We start from the raw sequence: 18,104 nt of genomic DNA on the forward strand, positions 1-18,104 counted from the left end.
TGCAGGGTTACCACAGTGACTAGGACCCAAGGGTTCAAGCTGACCTTGAATCCAGGAGAGGCCACAGCCACAAACATGAACATCACATGTAGGGGCATAGAAGTCCTGGGTGAATGTGTAACATTGATGTGACCATATCAGTAACCCCGATGCCTGAAAGCCTCCAAGGGATGAAAAGCAGATGTTTATGGCCTGAAGACGCTCCCTACCGAGACATCTACCGAGATTAGCTAATCCTACCTCCCTGTTCAGCTGAGTACAATGAACCTGCCTCCTTGTTTATCTGTATGCACCTCCCTGTTCTACCGTAGAAAACAAACTTCCAGGGTGCAGCAACTTCTCCATCAGAAAGCCCAGTTACCCTATCCCAGTTTTTCTGTGTCATTCTCTCCTTTCTTCGTTGTCTTGTTTTCCTCATTAGGTCAATTGCTGGAGCCATTCAGGACACATCAATCTTACTTTCTATTTTCTTACCATGAAGACCTCCAACCTAGGACTTGCTTTCCTCAAAGCAGATGATGTTTAAAAGACTGGGCAGGTCCTTAGCCAGCCTCTTCTGCATAGCCTCTCGTCACTCAGTGTAAGGTCAGAGCATGGGCATGGGAGCCTGTGTCATTTCCATCAGTGCCACTGTTGTCCAGGGTCTCATGTGCTGGCCTCACTGGCATTTCCTGAAGCATCTGATGTGCCAGTGGTAGCAGTGGTGGCGAGCAGCTTTTCTCGAGCTGTGATAGAGATGTCTTCGTGAAGCACAGCATTAGTAACTGCAGTACTGTCTGTCTGTGGTGCACACCCCTCTGTCAGCCCACTTCTACTAATTTCTTGTTACCAGCATACTTCATAGATTTCCAGGTGTCTCTTTTTTCTATTTACTGATTTGTTTTTGTTTGTTTATTTGTTTGTTTGTGGAAGGGCCTCTCTATGTAACCCTGCCTGTCCTGAAGTTTTGCTTTGTAGACGAGGCTGGCCTAGAACTCACCTCCCTGTGCCTCTCGAGTGCTGGGATTAAAGACTTGCACCTCCATGTCTAACTCTGTCTGTCTGTCTGTCTGTCTGTCTGTCTGTCTGTCTGTCTGTCTATCTGTCTGTCTATCTATCATCTATCTATTGTGTGTGTGTGTGAGTATGCATGCATGCCACTTTACATATATATGTATAGGTCAGAGGACAACTTCAGGAGTCTGTTCTCTCCCTCAAACCTGTGGATTCTAGGGATGGACGTCAGATATCAGCCTTGATGGCATCTCTCTGGCCCAGTTCTAATTTTAAATACTTTACCCTGTCTTCCCTAAATCTGACCGTGCTTGTCAAAACATGTGTCCTACTTTTGAGTTTTATAAAAGTGGACTCTGCTCAGGAGGAGTCACACATTACCTGGAAATACTCACTTTGTGTCTTGTAAGTGAACACGTTTTCCTGCCAGGTTTTTTGATTTACTCATTGTTCATACTTTTTTCAGGCAGAGTGGATGCAAATGTCATACTGTTCCCCAAACAAACTCAAATAACCCCCTGGTGAAAATGAGTGTTCACAAGCCACAAGAGACACCACATAGTCATCCTACACAACCACAGAGCCTTTCCAGCCAGTGAGGATGTGCGATTCCCTCATTCTGTATGATCCATGCTGCTTTGATTACACTCTGTGTGAGTCCAAATTGACAACCAACTTTCCTAGCTTTTACTTCTGTGATTTTTTGTTGTGTTTCAAGATAAAGATTCATGAGGAGGTGGCAAAACATTTTAGAATTTTCTAATCTTCACTTTTTTTTTCAAGGTAGAATTTATCTGCATAGTTCTGGTTGTTCAGGAACTCATTCTGTAGATCAGGCTAGCCTCAAACTTAAGATATCTCCTGCCTCTGCCTCTTGAGTATGAATCTTCACTTCTAAATCATTTCTGTCCTTGCATTCATTGTCCTCAGTAGTCGCCCTAAGTTTTCATTTAGTTCCTGCCAAGCATCTTCATTTTTCCATGTTTCAGCACAAAAACAACTCTTACCTCAAAGTGAAAAAGAGATCATTTATTCTGGTAGTTAACTATGAGTGGCCATGGCCTGGGAACACAGATTCAGGATTCCCTAAACACCACATTCCAAAGTGGTAATAGAACACAGAAAATTTTAAGTCCAGACACTTTGCTCATGCATTGGTGGAATCATGAGGTAGGTGAGTGAGATATCTCACCCGAAGGCCTTGGATGCTATCTGAGGACATTTTGGTTTGTGGAAACTAGGGGTAATGCTTATCCTTAAATAACTCCAAATTTTAAATGGCTAATTGTGTTGATCCTAAAAGTAGATAGTGCTTGGTGCATCCTGGGGAAGAAATGGAAAGCCTTGTTCAACAACGGAATTTTTTTAAATCTCATTTTGCAAAGTAACAGACCTCTCCTTGTCATTGTCCAACAGTGTAGACACTAGTCTTGATTAGACAGAAAGCTGGTCCCCAGCATCCCTCATTTCAAAGGGAGTCCTGAAGCAGTCTCCAGAGAGAGGCATGGCTGCCACCCTTGGTCCAATCAGGACCATGCTTCCAGTGTGTGGTCTCTATCTCAATGCACACAGTAAGATACTTGGAAGTCTTTTTATTGCACTTAAAAAGCATTATTCAACATGTCCCTTTTTTTCTCCTGTGGGATTTACCAACTTCCAGAATCCTAGAAGTCCTCAGTAATTGCAGGTTCTCTAAACCAATCATATGGAAGATGCTTGAGGAAACACCCAGTTCCTTCTGCTGATAACCACAAACAGTTATGTGACACCAACCGCCCTGCCCCCACCCATCAATAAAGTAGCTTAATGTCTTCTTCACATTATCTGCCAACATCTATCTACATTTTCAAGTTGCTGATCTTTTGCTTTTGTTATTTAAGGTCTTTTAAATTCTTAATTGTTACCCAGTTGCTTCAGGCTCACATAAACAGTTAACCAAACACTCACAAGAGGGAGGCAGTCGTTTCGATTTCTGAGCTTGTTGTTCTTGGCACCCAGTCAGTTTTATGAACTTCTGGTGTCCAACTGGTAGGACCTGAAACTCTGTGTTTAACAAGTGCCTGTAGTCAAAACAGTTGGCGTGTGCAAGCGAGGGGAGCAGGTACTGACTGCCACTGGTCAGCCGTCGGGTCATGCACCGTGCAGAATACTGAATCAGGTTGCTGTTTTGTGGCTAGGCTTTTGTTGCTGTTTTGTTGTTATGGAATCTCTCTCTCTCTCTCTCTCTCTCTCTCTCTCTCTCTCTCTCTCTCTCTCTCTCTCTCTCTTCCTCTCTGTCTCTCTCTCTTTTTCTCTCTCTCTCTCCTGTACTAATGTGGATCACTTCAGGTTCCAAAAGTACAACATGTTTACAGTCGTCGTAGCATCAGATTAAGTTGGCAGCCAGAGTCGCTCTGTAAGTGGTTTTAGTTTACATTCCTTCTTCTTGCAGTGTGTTTTGCATAATTTTGCTGATCCTGGGTTATTTATAGACTTTTTTTTTAAAAAGAAATGGGGATGTATGAGAGTTTCTGTTCCAACTGTAGAAAGTGAGATTTTTTCTGCACTGACAGGAGTAGCACTGGGTGTCTGTGCAGCACAGGCCACTATCGATCTTGAAAATACAAGTCTCTGAAAGGTCACCTGAAAGCACTCCCTAGCCACTATTGGCAGATCCCTGGTGATTGTCGTAGGTTGTGTTGTTTTCTTTGGGTTGTTACAAATGGAGTAAAATGAAAGTGATGATGCCATTTCCTCTGGGACTCTCTGAAAGGGTTGGGTATTGTTTCCAACCTAAAAAAAAAAAAAGTTTGCTGTGGTTGTTTTGTCAAACTCACAGGAGCAGTGTCATAGCAGTGTTATATGGTGGCCTGTGGCCTGTCCAGGAGCCAGTTGGGGAGTTTCAGGATCATGGGGGATGGGATGGTGGAAGGGACAGCAGAACGGAAGTTGTAAGGTTTATCCCATTGAAATGATTGTAGTACTGAGCTGTTGATAGCATTGTAGAGAATGGCTACCAGCCACTACTGAATGGTACGCCTCCTCACACGTGATCTGTATACATTATGAGGTACTGGGGACTCAACTAAAACTGGGCATGTAAGAAAATGCTCTGCTAGAATTAGCACTCTATAAAAGGGTTTCCTATAATATTTACTAGAACCTTTGACTAAAAATTGTTCTTCCTTGCTGCAAAATTGAAAGAAAACAAAAAAAAAGCTCTTGATGGTATAAAAAGAGCACCTCTCATCTGGCAGGCTGCTACTCTGGAATTTTCATGGGTTGGTATGCTCATGAGCATAATGAGTGTGGAGTCCTCTTCTAATGGCCCAGGGAATGCTCTAAATGAGTTTAAACTAAACAAATCAAAAGGAGGGAGAAAGTAATAAACAGCTCCAACATGAGAAAGGACAGTTGAAATGGAAATTTCCAAAGTTGTAAACATAATCATTAAGCCCAAGCTGGACATTATTATAGATATACTTTGGGGCTATAATTTCTTTTTCTCCTCCGCAGTTCTCACACCCATAAGTGTAATTTTTTTTTTCTCTTCTAACCTTGCAGAGTGTAATGACAAAGCGGGCTTGCCTCAAGTCTTTTACTGTCTGTCCCATGCTTGCATAGAGGAGCTAAGAATCAGATGTCAGGCCCAGCCATCATAGTTATCAAACCTTCACCTGCTTGTTGCTCCATCTACATTGGGCAAACTGGTTCCAATATGATGTTAAGAAACGTTATGCTCCCAGGTGTAGTGATGCATGCTTTTAATAACAGCATGTGGGGTATGGAGTAGGGGATAGAGGTAGCTTGTAGAAACAGGCAGATGAGTCTAAGGCCAGCCTGATCTGCATAGCAAGTTCCAGGCAAGCTAGGGCTGCATATCACCTTGTCTCAACAAACAAACAAAAATGGAAAATGAGACTTTGTTCTAGTTAGATTTCCCAGAGCCCCCACCTTTCTATCTCAGTCAGGGTGGTGTGAGTGAGTGAGTGAGGCCCATCCTTTGCAGGCTTCTGGTGTGCAGTGTGTGTTGGTTCTGTACATTTTAGACATCTGTAGAAATGGAGGCTCCAGGCTCACTGTGCAAATAGTCCTATGACCAACATGGATGAAGAGATTCATAAAGGACAGACATACATGGCAGCAGTGCTGAAAGTTTCCCAAGTTCTTTTGTTTCAGACTTTTGCATTTCATTCAGCTAGACCTTTGCACCTGCCATATCTGGATATGTGAAGATGCCTCTCAACTCTGTCTCCAAGAACATGTCACCCTCCCAGGCCTTATAGACTTCAGTTTGCTAATGTATTCCTTTCTCACTGATTCTTCATCCTAGATATAGCTCAATGACATATCTGCTGTTTGTTGCCACTGTGCCTGGTCCCACAAGCTGCTGAGTTTGCCTTTCTTGCCCCAAGATTGGTTTTGCTTACCCCATACTCAATTTGAAACTTGGAGACTGGCAGGGTCCAGAAGATCCACAGGACCTGATCACAAATGGAACATGGAGACTGTGTCAGTTCGCAGACTGTGCTGGTGGCGTTGGACCTGATGGTTAAAGTTGGATCATCAAACTAGGGAGAGTGCTGGTGGCTATGGGCCTTGAATCTACTCACTCCAAGGTCTTGTGTTTTTCTGGAATGACACAACAAATTAATAATATGAGGGTTAGTCAGAACCTCTCAGCTTTCAGAGTAAGATGTAAACCTGGACAGGAAATTGATTTAAAAGAGTTGGCTACTTACAGGCTGCGCTTGAAGTGTGTCTATGGTGCCAATGCCCCTGCTGTGTACATGCCTCCATCACACCTGCTCTGTGTGCATGCCTCCATCACACCTGCTCTGTGTGCATGCCTCCATCACACCTGCTCTGTGTGCATGCCTCCATCCACCTGCTCTGTGTGCATGCCTCCATCACACCTGCTCTGTGTGCATGACTCCATCCACCTGCTCTGTGTGCATGCCTCCATCACACCTGCTCTGTGTGCATGCCTCCATCACACCTGCTCTGTGTGCATGCCTCCATCACATCTGCTCTGTGTGCATGACTCCAGTGCAGGACTGCAGGGCTGCAGATTTGCTGGAAACTAGCACCGAGTTTTACCCACTTTGGTCTCAGTATACCTTAGAGTGGGGAGGACAATGCAGTTGGGCTGTGACTGTGTGGGAAGTTAGGAGTTGTCTATACGCCAATAAGGTAAATGTGAGTGGCTTGGGAGTCTGTCTAGAAGGAAGTTTAAACAACTGAAGCTCATTTGCTCACAGTTCTCAAACTGAATTCCAAGACCAAGGTGCTGACAGGGGTGGTGTCCCCTGAGGGGACAGATGACCATACCAGGCTTGGTGCCTTCTCAAGGTGCATCACCTGAGTATTTGCCCTTGGTGCTCTGTCATTTTAAATAAGAACCCCAGTCCTATTGGATTAGGTCCTTTTTCTAATGACCTTTTCAAAGACCTTGGTATACTCTCAGGACCTAGAGAATTAGAGATTTAACATGTGGACGATGGCACACTGTTCAACTAGACCAGATAAGTCTGGTCCTGTCTCAAGTCCAACAGCAGCCTCAGCAACTCTGGTGTGGAGAGAGTCTCCTGTGGGTTTGTTCCCATATCCATGACTAAGCATAGAGAATAACAGCAGCAAAACTGTAATGTTTACATCACAGGAAAAGTCCGTAATGGCTATGAAGTGTTAAGTCACCTTTCATAAACTTTGATCTGAGATATTTCATCAGCCTGGTGGTCTGGGAGATTTATATAGAGGGAGCTCAGGAAGGACAGTCTATGGAGCAGTGGGCTCCAGAGATTATCTGGCAGGCTTTCTTGGCCTCTCTCCTAACACCTTTCTGGTCAAACTTCCTAATCTGTTCACAGATTTGTTGGTATAACCTTCTCAATGACTTGCCAGCAACTGCACACATGTGTTTGTTTTGTTTTTACTCTTTATGTGCCCTTAGGTTCCTTGGATGTTGAGAAACCTTATCCCAGCTACTGCCTCCCACTGTAGCCACTGCTCTTTTCCCAAGGGCCAGAGGCTGCTGTACCAGTTCTGTCAGCCTCTCCCCTGCTGGAGGGTGTTTTTGACAGTGATATGCCATGAGGAACCAGTTGGTGGCTTTTGACAGCATTTTGCAAAATGTAGCCAAGGTCTTTTCCTCATGAAGGTGCTAGGAGCAGAACAGGTGTTGGGCACCTGGCAGTGTCTGAGCCCAGAGCTGCTGTTCTTAGAAACCCCAATTGTAAGATAGAAGCCTAGGGACTTGTGAGGATCAGGCCACATGGGAACTAAACACAACCTGGCCCTTGGTCACCTGCCAGATCATGCTAATTACACAAGTCTTGGCCTCAACAAGGGTGGTGGTGGACAGTAGTTCCTGAAGGCTGAGGGACTCCTTTGAAAGTAGGGTAGGGGAAGCCCAATCCCTTCTTAAGCCAGCCTGGACTCTGGTCTTCATGAGAAAGAAACAGCTCTTCCAGGAAAAGGAACCTGGGGATGAGGGGTTCCCTTGCAGCTCTCTGTCTGCTCTGTCCCCAGATAGAAGCTCATGTCTAGATTCCTCCTTGGCTTGACAGACAGGTTGCAAAACACAGGAGAGAAATGGTATTTTGTTATTGCTAAGTTATTTAGTTGCAATCTTTTAACTGTTTATATTTGCATAGGCTGGTTCCCCATCCCACAATTCCCCATCCCACACCACAATGGCCCCTGACAAGGTTTCTCTGTGTAGCCCTGGCTGTCCTAGAACTGGTTTTGTAGACCAGGGTGGCCTCGAATTCAGATATCTGCCTGTCTATGCTTTCCAAGGGCTGGAATTAAAGGCTTGTACCACCACTGCCCATCATGAACTTTTAAGTGTGTTTTACCTGTCGGATCTCAACACTTCTCCCTTGGCCTGGAAGAGACAGGTCTGGTCTCATTAGTACATAACTGTATGCCTGAGTTCTTTCTGTCCATTTCAGCTGTATAGTATATGCATTGATGGCAGCTTGTAGGCTTCGTGAGAAGTAGAAAACCATTTCTTTGGTATAATGTTTCTTGTGGTGATAAACACATGTTTGGTGGCTGTCTATGGGTAATGTCCACTGTATTAGCTCTACTCAGAGAAGGGCTATCATGACATCCATGTGTCAGAGTCACCCAGGGGATCCTTACTAGGAAGATGGTTCAGTAGCGTACCTGTCCTGGATGTAAGGAAGTCTGGTTACACTTGGAAAGAATGCCGTTCATAGGTCATGGTTACTGGGGCATGATGGAGTCCTGCTTCAGAAGAGTGGCACTGGGGCACGCGTCTCATGTTTCCAGGTAGTGAATGGGTTCATCAGTGGCTAGGGTCTATAACTGTCTCAACATGCTGAAACAGTGGGCAGAGTCCAGCAAAGTGACAGCTTTAAAGGGTACCTGTGGATTAACACAGCATGACACCAGTGTGACCTAAGACTTAAGAATGGGGTTGTAGGAAATAAAACATCTGGACAAATCTTCCACTGCACTGATAGAGAATCATGTCCAGAATGGACAGCCAGGAGTTGGGCAGAGTGCACTGGAATGTGTTCCCTTCCGAATTCCGGTTTGTGAAGAATACTGGGAGCCAGAGAGAACTAAGGGCCGGGCAGGAGTGGAAACAAAGTTTTGTGAGAAACAACTTTAAACGGTAGCTGGAAGTGTTCACCCTAGAGGAGCTGGAGTAAACCAAAGGTTCGTGATGACCTGGAGGATGAGAGTTGATGAATGTGCAGGCATCTCAGAAGCTCTGGAAGAGGGCGGTTTCTGTCTGCTCTCACCATTTTATCATCACTGCCTTGGAGATTAGCCCCTGAGGGGCCCACAGGAAGCCAGGCCTGCAGCCCTGCTGGTAGGGAGAAGGCAGTGTCTCTTTGTTCGTGTTTAAAGTCGGATACTTCTAATTTCAAACTATATGCCTGTGTCCCAGGATATCAGTGAGCACTTGAGTCGGGTAGCAGCTGTGTCAGGGATGCACAAGCCACAGAGGGTACTTTCATCTCATCTCAGAGACCTATTTGCCAATAGCCAGTAGACCCTGCCTGCAGTGCGTGTGGCTGTAATGTCACTGTTGTTATTTGGACCCAAACTTATTTTATGAAACAGAAACATTAAACTCGGAGTGTTCCCCTAGCAGTAATAAAGTACAGTAACGAGCTGTCATCAGTATGTAATAAAGGGAACCCTTGTAGAAGAAGAGAGGAGGCATCTTGTTTGAGATAAAGCAACACTTACTCATGGACTCAAACTGGCAGCCTTGGGGAGCTGCTGTCTTAGAATGTCTGTTTGCTGTCTCCTGCTGGCTGCCTTAATTACTGTAACTTAAAAAGTACCTCCTTTAAGTGGCTCCAAGCAGGGTTTAGAAGGTAACTCCCAGTTACCTTAAAACAGATTGTTGTTTCCAGCTTGTCCTGGACTTCATCTTCTGCTGGGATTTTATCATTCTTGTCGCCTAGGTGAAACTCACACAACATAAAGTTAACTATTCTAACACAGTGGCATTTAATACAGTCTAATAACACAGTGGCATTTAATACACTCGTGTTGTGTAGCCAGTTCTATCTAGTTTCAATGTGTTTCTGTATTCCACAATAAGACTTCATACCCACTCTGCAGGCATTCCTCTTTCCTGCCACCTATTACTCCTATAGCTGCCAAGCAGTCTGTCCTGGGGTCTGCCTCCTCTAGATGTTGCATATAGAGGAAAGCATACTGTGTATATCGCCTACTGTGCCTGACTTCTCTTATTTCCTACAATGACCTTGAGGTTCATCTGTATTATGGCATGCATATACCATATTTACTTCTTTTCTACAGTGAAGTAGTATATCATCATATGGCCGTTCTACAGGTTTTGTTTGTTCATACATCCATCATCCATCAGTGGGTGATTTTACCTTTAACTACTTTTCTTTAACTCTAGGTCTATTTACTTTGTCTTATGTGTTTGGATAATTATTTTGTCTGTGTGTCTACGAGCTGCTATCAGAGATGAGAAGAGGTCATTGGTTCCCTGTGAGCTACCATGTGGGTGCTAGTAGCTGAACCCGGATCTTTGTAAGAACAAGCACTCTTTGCTTTTTGGACAGGTTTATTTGTTTTTGTTTTTGTTTTGTTTTTATGTTTGGTTTTTGAGATAAGGTCTTACTATGTATCCCTTAGCTAACCTGGAATTCACAATGTAGACCATGTTGGCCTTGAGTTTGAACTCATAGATAGCTGCCTGCCTCTGTCTCCGAAGTTCTGGTATTAAAGGCTCCTGGCCCATCTTAACTAGTTTTAATGTGAAGCTCAAAGGCATTCAACACCCTCATATTGTTTGCAGTCATTGCCATCACCATCTCCAGAACGCTATTTGCAGAATAGAAACACTGTAGCTACTGATAAATAACAAGAGGCCCCCTCCTTCCCTCCCCAAGCTCCTGGCCACTATCATTCCCTTGTCTGCCTGACTTTGACGGCTCAACTACTTCATTTCAATTGAATACTATAGTATAGCCTTTCTGTGACTAGCCAATTTTACTTAGTGTGATGTCTTCAAGGCTCATTCATAGAGTAGTGTATCAAAATTCCTTCCTTGTTAAGGCTGAATACCACACTGTGATGGTTAGAGGTTTGTTTTGGGTTGTTTTAATAGTGCATCTATCTATCTATCTATCTATCTATCTATCTATCTATCTATCTATCTATCATTTGGGTATCTGTTACTTGTGCAAATTATAGAGATTGTTTCTCTTATTTCACCCTGTGGGTCCTGGGGATGGAACTCAGAACATCTGGCTTGGCAGCAAGTGCCATCACCAGATGAGACATCTCTGCAGCCCCTGATGGTTAGTGTTGTCAGCTTGACACAATCTAGAATCACCTGGGAAGAGTTTCAATGAGACATTGGCCAGATGAGATTGTTCCATGAGCAGGGCTGATTGTGGTAGTTGAAGTGGGAGCCTAGCCCACTGTGAGTGGCAGCATTCCCTCTGCAAGGGGTCCTGAGCCATAGAGCAGAGAAAGCCGCTGGTCAGTTCATTGCTCTTTGTTCCTGCTATGGATGTTATATGTCTAGCTCCTTCAAGCTCCTACTGCTATGACTTACATAGTCTGTGGTGGAATGCAACACTGAACTGTAAGCCCAACAAACCCGTCATCCTCTCAACTGCTCTTGTCTGGATACTTGATCAGAGCAACAAAAAACCATCTCATTCTCGTGCATGTGCACACACACATACACCATGTGCACAGATGTACCCATGTGCCATTTTATATTCAGCTCGGAATACTCGTATTGCTTCCATCTATCAGCTCTTTAGAGTGATACTATTTTGGACATGATACACATATAGGTATATACACATAAATGGAACTACTGAATCATAATGTAATTCTATTTTAATGTTCTGAGGATCTACCCTGATGTTTTCCATTGCAGCTATAACATTTTACATTCCTAACAGCAGTACGCAGGGGCTCCATTTTCTCGTCCTTAGCAGCTCCTGCTCTGTTCCTCTGTTTAAATAGACATTCTAGTGTGCTTGAGTGCTAGCCTCTTTTCAGGTGTGATTTGCATTCCTCTAATGGCTAATGAGGTGGAGCATCTCTGCATATGCTCTCCTTAGCCACTTGTTTATCTGCTCTGCAGAACCGTCCTTGGCACAGTTTTGACTTGGGCTGTCCCTTCCTGTTTTTGTGTTTAGAGTTATACTTCCAAACCTGTATTTCTTAGAAGCTACAACAATGTAAAGTTTGCATTTTATCATCGTAAGCCATCTGCTTGCTGAGAGCTTAGGCTACCTACTTACTCTGTGGGCACCTGAGCTGAGGAGAAAGAATGGGCCAGCCTGGCCAAAAGACAGAGCCAGAGTTCTAGAAGAACCAGGGTGCACAAAGAAAGCTGGCCATGGGAAGTGTCCCCTGCTGACCTCCAGGTCCTCCTGAGCTCTCGGCAGAGATACCAGGAGAGCTGTTCCTGTTTGACTTTAGCCAGAGTCAGGCTCCAGGCCAAGGGGCCACTTTTTCATCTGCACTGAACTGCTAAGCATTGCAACATCCAGCAGACCTCTTCTTGGTAGTCCCCTGGGTGGGGACATTGTGCTCAAGGAGCTTTTGAACAGCTGGCCTGGAGTCCAGAGGACAAAGCTTGAAGCATAACACTTGGGAATGGACTATCTTCAGTCAGAGCTCCAAATGATCCAGTGGCTGGCATGTTCACATCCAGTCATCCACACCAACACCATTCCAAGAAACAGCAGCAGACACAGACTAGCTCAGCTCTGCAGTCCGAAACAATATTTCGCCCTAATTCGGGGCAGAAGTTGTCTCTGAATAATTCTCCTACAGAGACTCCCAGCTCTGGCTTGTATTACATTGTCAAGCAGACTGGTTGTCATGAGATGATCTTTGCAAGGCTTGTCTAGATTGCAGGGCCTTGGTCCCACTTTCCCACAGCCTGGGATCTTCTAGGAAGCTTTTGTTTCTCAGACTTGCTTTCAACCTTTCAACCTAAAAGGCAGACGCTGCTCACCTGAAAGTGACTTGGGTTATTAGCAGGTTTTAAAAAGTTATATTGGATGAGACCCAAAGGAAGTTCTGATAGTAGAAAAAGAGGTCTCAAATGTCAGGTCTCAGAGAAACCCTGGACAAGGCTCACTCAGTACCTATGGCTCCTCCCAGTACTTCTCTACCTGCTCCCTAAACTATTCCAGCCCAGATGAGCTTCACTTCCAATCCCTTACCCAGGCTTCTCTTTTCCTATATAACCCAGTCACTTTGGCCAGGTACTCTTCTGACTCTTGGCCTCTTGATCCGAGGCTCCTCTCCTGATCCATTTGCCCTCTCTCCTCTCACTCTTTTCTTCCTCTCCTGCTACTCTCCCCATGGCACTCTTTCAGGCACTTCTCCCTGTATTCCCTCCTCATATCTACAATAAAACCTTTCTCTTCATCCATACCCAGGAGTAATCATGTCCCCATTTTTCATTCATCAAATACACTGATTTATTGGACTTTTTTAAGGATAGTCTCATTATGTAGTCTTGGCTGCTCTGGAACCTGCTATGTAGACAAGTCTAGCCCAACAACTCATGAAAGAGCCAACTGCCTCTGCCTTCTGTCAACTAATCTCTGCAAATTTTTGTATGTTCTGGATATCTCATAGCTATTAAGTCATGTAACCCTTTGTGAAGCATTGTCTCTGTGAAGGGCTGGCCCCTCTCCCACAAGCTCGCTGTCCTTTCTAAGTACCCAGAGTGAGAGCCATGAATGCTGGCCCACACCTGTATCTGACAATCTGGGATTGGAGGTGGGAAGATCAGGCTAGCCTGGGTTACATGAAAAATTAGCTCAGGGAAAAAAAAAAACACCAAAAACAAAAACAAAACAAACCACTAAAAGTCCAGAATGAATGAAACTCTGCTGTAATTAATAGTGAAATTGTCCCGGGGTTTTCCAATTATAATAATGGTCTTCTCATCAAAGCATATAGCCCAATGGGCAGTGTCCTTCAGGATGGGGATTCTTTATGGGGAAGGAAAACAGGGAGGCTGGAGGTATCTGCAGGCCTCCCAGGACCCAGGCAGGTCAGCCACAGCTGCAAAAGTGGCTACTACAGGAGAACCCCTGCCCTCTACACCTAGAGAGAGCTCTTCTGAGCCTCTGAGAAGCTAGCCGCTTCTGACCATACCTCATGTATGAGATTCAGGGAAACCCACATTCATCTACTGAATTCAGGATGCACCCTGACTGCTTGGCCTTTTCTTACTGTCTTTCCTCAATCTCATCTGGGCGTGATCTCTTAAAGGGGAAGTGAAGCGTTATGACTGGCCAGGGCCCACAGCCAGGAAACGTCTACTAGAAGAGGGCCATTGCCCAGCATGTCGTTGGCTCAACCTCCTTATCCAAACGGCCAGACTGCCTCTCCGGGAAGTGTAAGTGTGAACATAGGGTTTGGTGTCCTGTCCTCCAGGAAGGTGTGGTACTGGACACAGGTCACAGTAGAAAGTCTGGCAGGCAAAGCATGCTGGCAGCCTATTGTGCACTCTGAGAGATGAGTTTCTGTGTAGAACTGTGGGTAGGAGCTGGAGCAGGCAGTGGGGACAGCAGCTGCCTCAGAAAGAGGGCAGAAGTAGGAGGCTGGGGACTGGTCTATTTCGAATAGCCATTCTGGAGGCTCAAGCCTCTGGTCAGGGGAGGACAGGAATGGGAAATCTTAGGACACACCTTTGAGAACACTGGGGCACCAGCCATTATGCCCCCTCCTTCCTTTTGCCATCCCCATTTTGCAGCATTCACATGCAGTTCAAGCAGCACTTTGTGCCTTTATATACTGGGAGACTGCTTTTCTCTGTCGTTTTCATAGGCCATCTCTGTTAAGAAATGTTTCAGGTCTTTTCATGTGGTGCACATGGATTGAAATTCCTGGCTGTGTTTTCCCTTGTTCCTATTCATATATGGTCCTCGGCTTAGTACTTACACTCTCTGGGCCCCAAATATATCACTGTCTTCATGTTCATTAAAATGATGGGTAGTGTGTATGATTTGCTTTCAAACTAGAATTTTGTTTCCTACATGCCCACAAAGCAGGAAAAGGACAGTTCCTATACTCACGGGCACCTGCTTTCTCACAAATATGTCAGAGTGAGTGAGTGATAGAACGAAAGACAGGCCTCTGCTATATTGCAGTCTCCTTTCTAGCCCGGGTTTTTGTTTGTATGGTACTGATGACTGTTCCTAAATAAAGTAATAAAAGTGTAGTTTTCAACAACAACAACAAAAAGTCCTCAGGTTTTTTTCTCCAAAAGAAAGGAGAGAGAAGAGGGAGTAAAGGGGCCGGGGGGGGGGGGCGGCGGGGGGAGGGACGTGCGTCTTTGTACGAATATGTTGACAGGATAACCACACCCTGCTTCAAGACAACTTCCTGTTTGCCACTGCCAACTGTCACTCTAAGGAGAGCAGACGTGGTTCCGTTAGTGGCTGCTGGGGGACCATGACAACCTGTTGGGTGAGTGGCTCTGAGTGACACTGGGAGCTCAGCACTCAGTACAGACTTTGTACCTTCTCTTGAAGGAGACCCTGTGCTATCCAAGTTGGAGGTTGACATAGAAATAAAGCAGAGGTTTCTTCTGGTTCTCAGCCTGTATCCCCAAGCAGTGTGCTCCCAGGGTTCATGTGAATGGAAAAATTTCAACTCCAGGGTAGGGAGAAGTGATCCGTCTACGTAGACAAGCTACTACCCGTGATTTTTTTTTTTTAAATCTACCTTTTCACATATCAGGAAGTTGATATTAATTTGTCTCCTATGAGTTGGCATTGTGGTGGTCTTTACCTGCTATTGACCCTCCCAGTATTCTTTATTTAGCAATGACTGTAGTGGGAGGGGGGCAAGACCTATGTTAAATGCCACAGATAAACAAGACTCCTACCCTCAAGGAGTGCCCATGTTTAAGACAGGGAAGCCTGTAATTACAACATGTGATTGTGTACTGGGGGAGGGGCCCAGTGTGCCAGAGACTTCCTGTCAAGTCATGATCTCTGATGTGCGTAATGTCTCCCTTATATGTAAGGGAGACTGGGATTCACGGGTTAAATTATTAAACCAAGTCACAGGGCTAATGAGTGACAGATCTGGGATTTGAGCCCAGATCTTTCTGATTCCAGAGACCATAGTGTTTGGTCCATATTCCTGTTAACTCTCAAAGCTTCTGGAGTATGAACATCACCTCAAAATGGTTTTTAAAAGTGCAATTTTGAGGCCCCAGCCTTGCTGTCACAAGACCAAAGAAATTCTTACCATATCTCTCATAGAGGCCTGGGGCTCGTCTCTGCTCTCTGCCTCTAGGATTCATCTCCTGGTGTGCATAGCCCCAGGTTTAAGTTTCTGTTGGCACCTCGAGAGACAGTTAGAGACACCAAATAGAGATGTTTTCGTGTTGTCAATATTAGGAATGCCAGCCAGTTAGAACTTCCATTTACAAGCATCTGGCTGCCCCTGTCCCTTCAGTGTGCCTTGGTTGAGGATGAGGTCAACACAGTCTATTTAAGGTAAGCTCAGTGGTTTATCTAAAAGCAGGAAGCTGCCAGAGCTATGGTTACTCCTATCTAGCTCTCAGTGTGTATCCAGTAGTTGTGGAGAAGGGAGATGCCTATGGAGACAGCTAACACAGAACAAGAGGACTTGTCAACTTGCCGCTTTGCTGGTTAAGACACAGGAATGCTAAGACAATGGAAAGCCCAAAGTTCTTTTGTTGATTTGAATGTTGCTTTGAGACTGGGTAACCTACTCTGGTCCCCAACTCGTAATCCTTCTGTCTCAGTTTCCCAAGTGCTGGAATTGCAGGTGTGTGCCACTACACCTGACAAGGTCGTAGCACTTTTAGGAAGATAGTGTCTGGCTGCAGGTGGGAGTCAACAAACAGGAAAGACAGTTGCCTTCAGAAAGGCAAGTCTGTTCTCTAGCTGCCCAGAGAAGAAATACGATGGCTAGCCTGGGGTCTAGAAAGTTTTCTCTCCTACTTTTCAGAAACTCTCCAGTTACTCAGCAAATGACAGTGTCTATGGTACAGTACTCACATCCTGAGGCCACAGGGGAGGTGGCACAGGATGCTTTCAAAGAAGAGTAAGTGAGTGACTAGAGTTAGACTTCACTCATGTCTCTCGTCTTCCTGCCTTCATATCTGCATCTGTTTTCTCACCTTCGTCCTTTCTGTTGAGGGTGTTACAGTGCTTGGGCTGAATCTGACTGATTTTTATCCTTTTCAACATTCTATTACTTTAGCAAAACCAGAGCCCACTACATACTCCATCCTGCATCCTTCCTTATCCCCTCTCGTCCTTATACTAAGTCATAATTAATGTTTACTCAGTATTGGTGATGCATTCCATTTCTTGTAGATTTGTGTTTTATTTTACTATACATTTTCTCAGCTTGAGCTAGCCCTCCCACAGGTCATTTTCAATTGTGTTTGTGTCATTTGTTGTTATTATCATTACTGTAAACAACACTATGAGAATGTCTTTGAACACCCCTCCCACCTGCCCCCACCCCTTTGGGGATATTTCCTTAAAGTGTCTTTTCAAGCTAACATTGTTAGATTACCAGATCAAAGACTATAAATGCTTTTTATTTGCTGTTATTATCACTAGGGTACCTCCAGAAGAAAAAAGTAATCCCTTAAAAGTACCCCTAGCAACCCTAGTCATGCTTGTTTCTTACAAGTTTCTCCTGTAGCCAGGCTGAGTGTCTCACGAGAGCTGATGGAATTATTTGAGGCCCTGGAAAATCCCTGGGACTCCCCAGATCCTGCCCAGCAGTGGCTGGTGCCAGAAACATGTTCCTCAGTATAAATGCAGAGCTGAAGAGCAGGTTGGGGAGAGTGCTGCTGAGGGAGCTAAGATAAGGAGTAGCTCTCAATATCAAGCTGCACACAGGAACTTGGGGTGGCTCTGAGAGGGGAAATGCATTTTCCAGACCCACTGGAGAAGCTGACTTTCTTTCTGAAGTGTGGAAGGGAGAGAATATCCCAGGTAAATGGCTGGGGGAGAGGGACACGAGCTGTGGGCCCAGACAGGCAAGTCTGGACTCATCTCCCAGATCCTGAGGCCTGCATAACCCTGGTCTTCTTTCATTGCTGAGCTAAGCTTCCAACCCCATCTATTGTTTAGAAGCCAACAGTTGTGTGCCGTTCAAGAGAGTACATGTCCTGCTGAGTGGGCAGTAGCATGCACCGTGCGTGTATGACATAGCAAGGGTCAGATCTCTCTACACTGTAGGTCCTCGAGGTCAAACTCAGGACTATCTCACCACTGAGCCATCTCACCAACCCATCCAGTTTCCTTTTGGATGGAGTTCCCTTTGGAACTCAAGAGTGCCCTTTATGAGCCATATCCTCACCTCAGTGGCCAAAGCAGATAGAATTCAGTGATGATATGGATCATAAGTAATGACCTCTCAGTGCTTGCCCTCAGGGGCTGCACCTGAAGGAGACTGCCTGTCTTTCACCAGACTCTAGCTTCTGCTAACATATGCTCAAGCATATGTGTTTCAGGTCCATTAGGATGGGATTGGTTTCTTAAAAACAGTATTGGAAAATTCCCAACAACTTCTTCCTAAAAGCAGTGTCAGGAGCAGCACTGGATGCCTCTGGCCAA

The 18,104-nt window shown here is 45.1% G+C and overlaps 1 protein-coding gene across 10 annotated transcripts in view; it reads left to right on the forward strand.

Annotated features, from left to right (window-relative positions):
* Atxn7l1 (ataxin 7 like 1) overlaps window positions 1-18,104 on the forward strand; it is a 227,757-nt gene that overhangs the window by 150,461 nt on the left and 59,192 nt on the right. The window lies entirely within an intron of this gene.

Source organism: Cricetulus griseus, chromosome 5, assembly GCF_003668045.3.
Source record: "Cricetulus griseus strain 17A/GY chromosome 5, alternate assembly CriGri-PICRH-1.0, whole genome shotgun sequence".
Classification (NCBI taxonomy): Eukaryota; Metazoa; Chordata; class Mammalia; order Rodentia; family Cricetidae; genus Cricetulus; species Cricetulus griseus.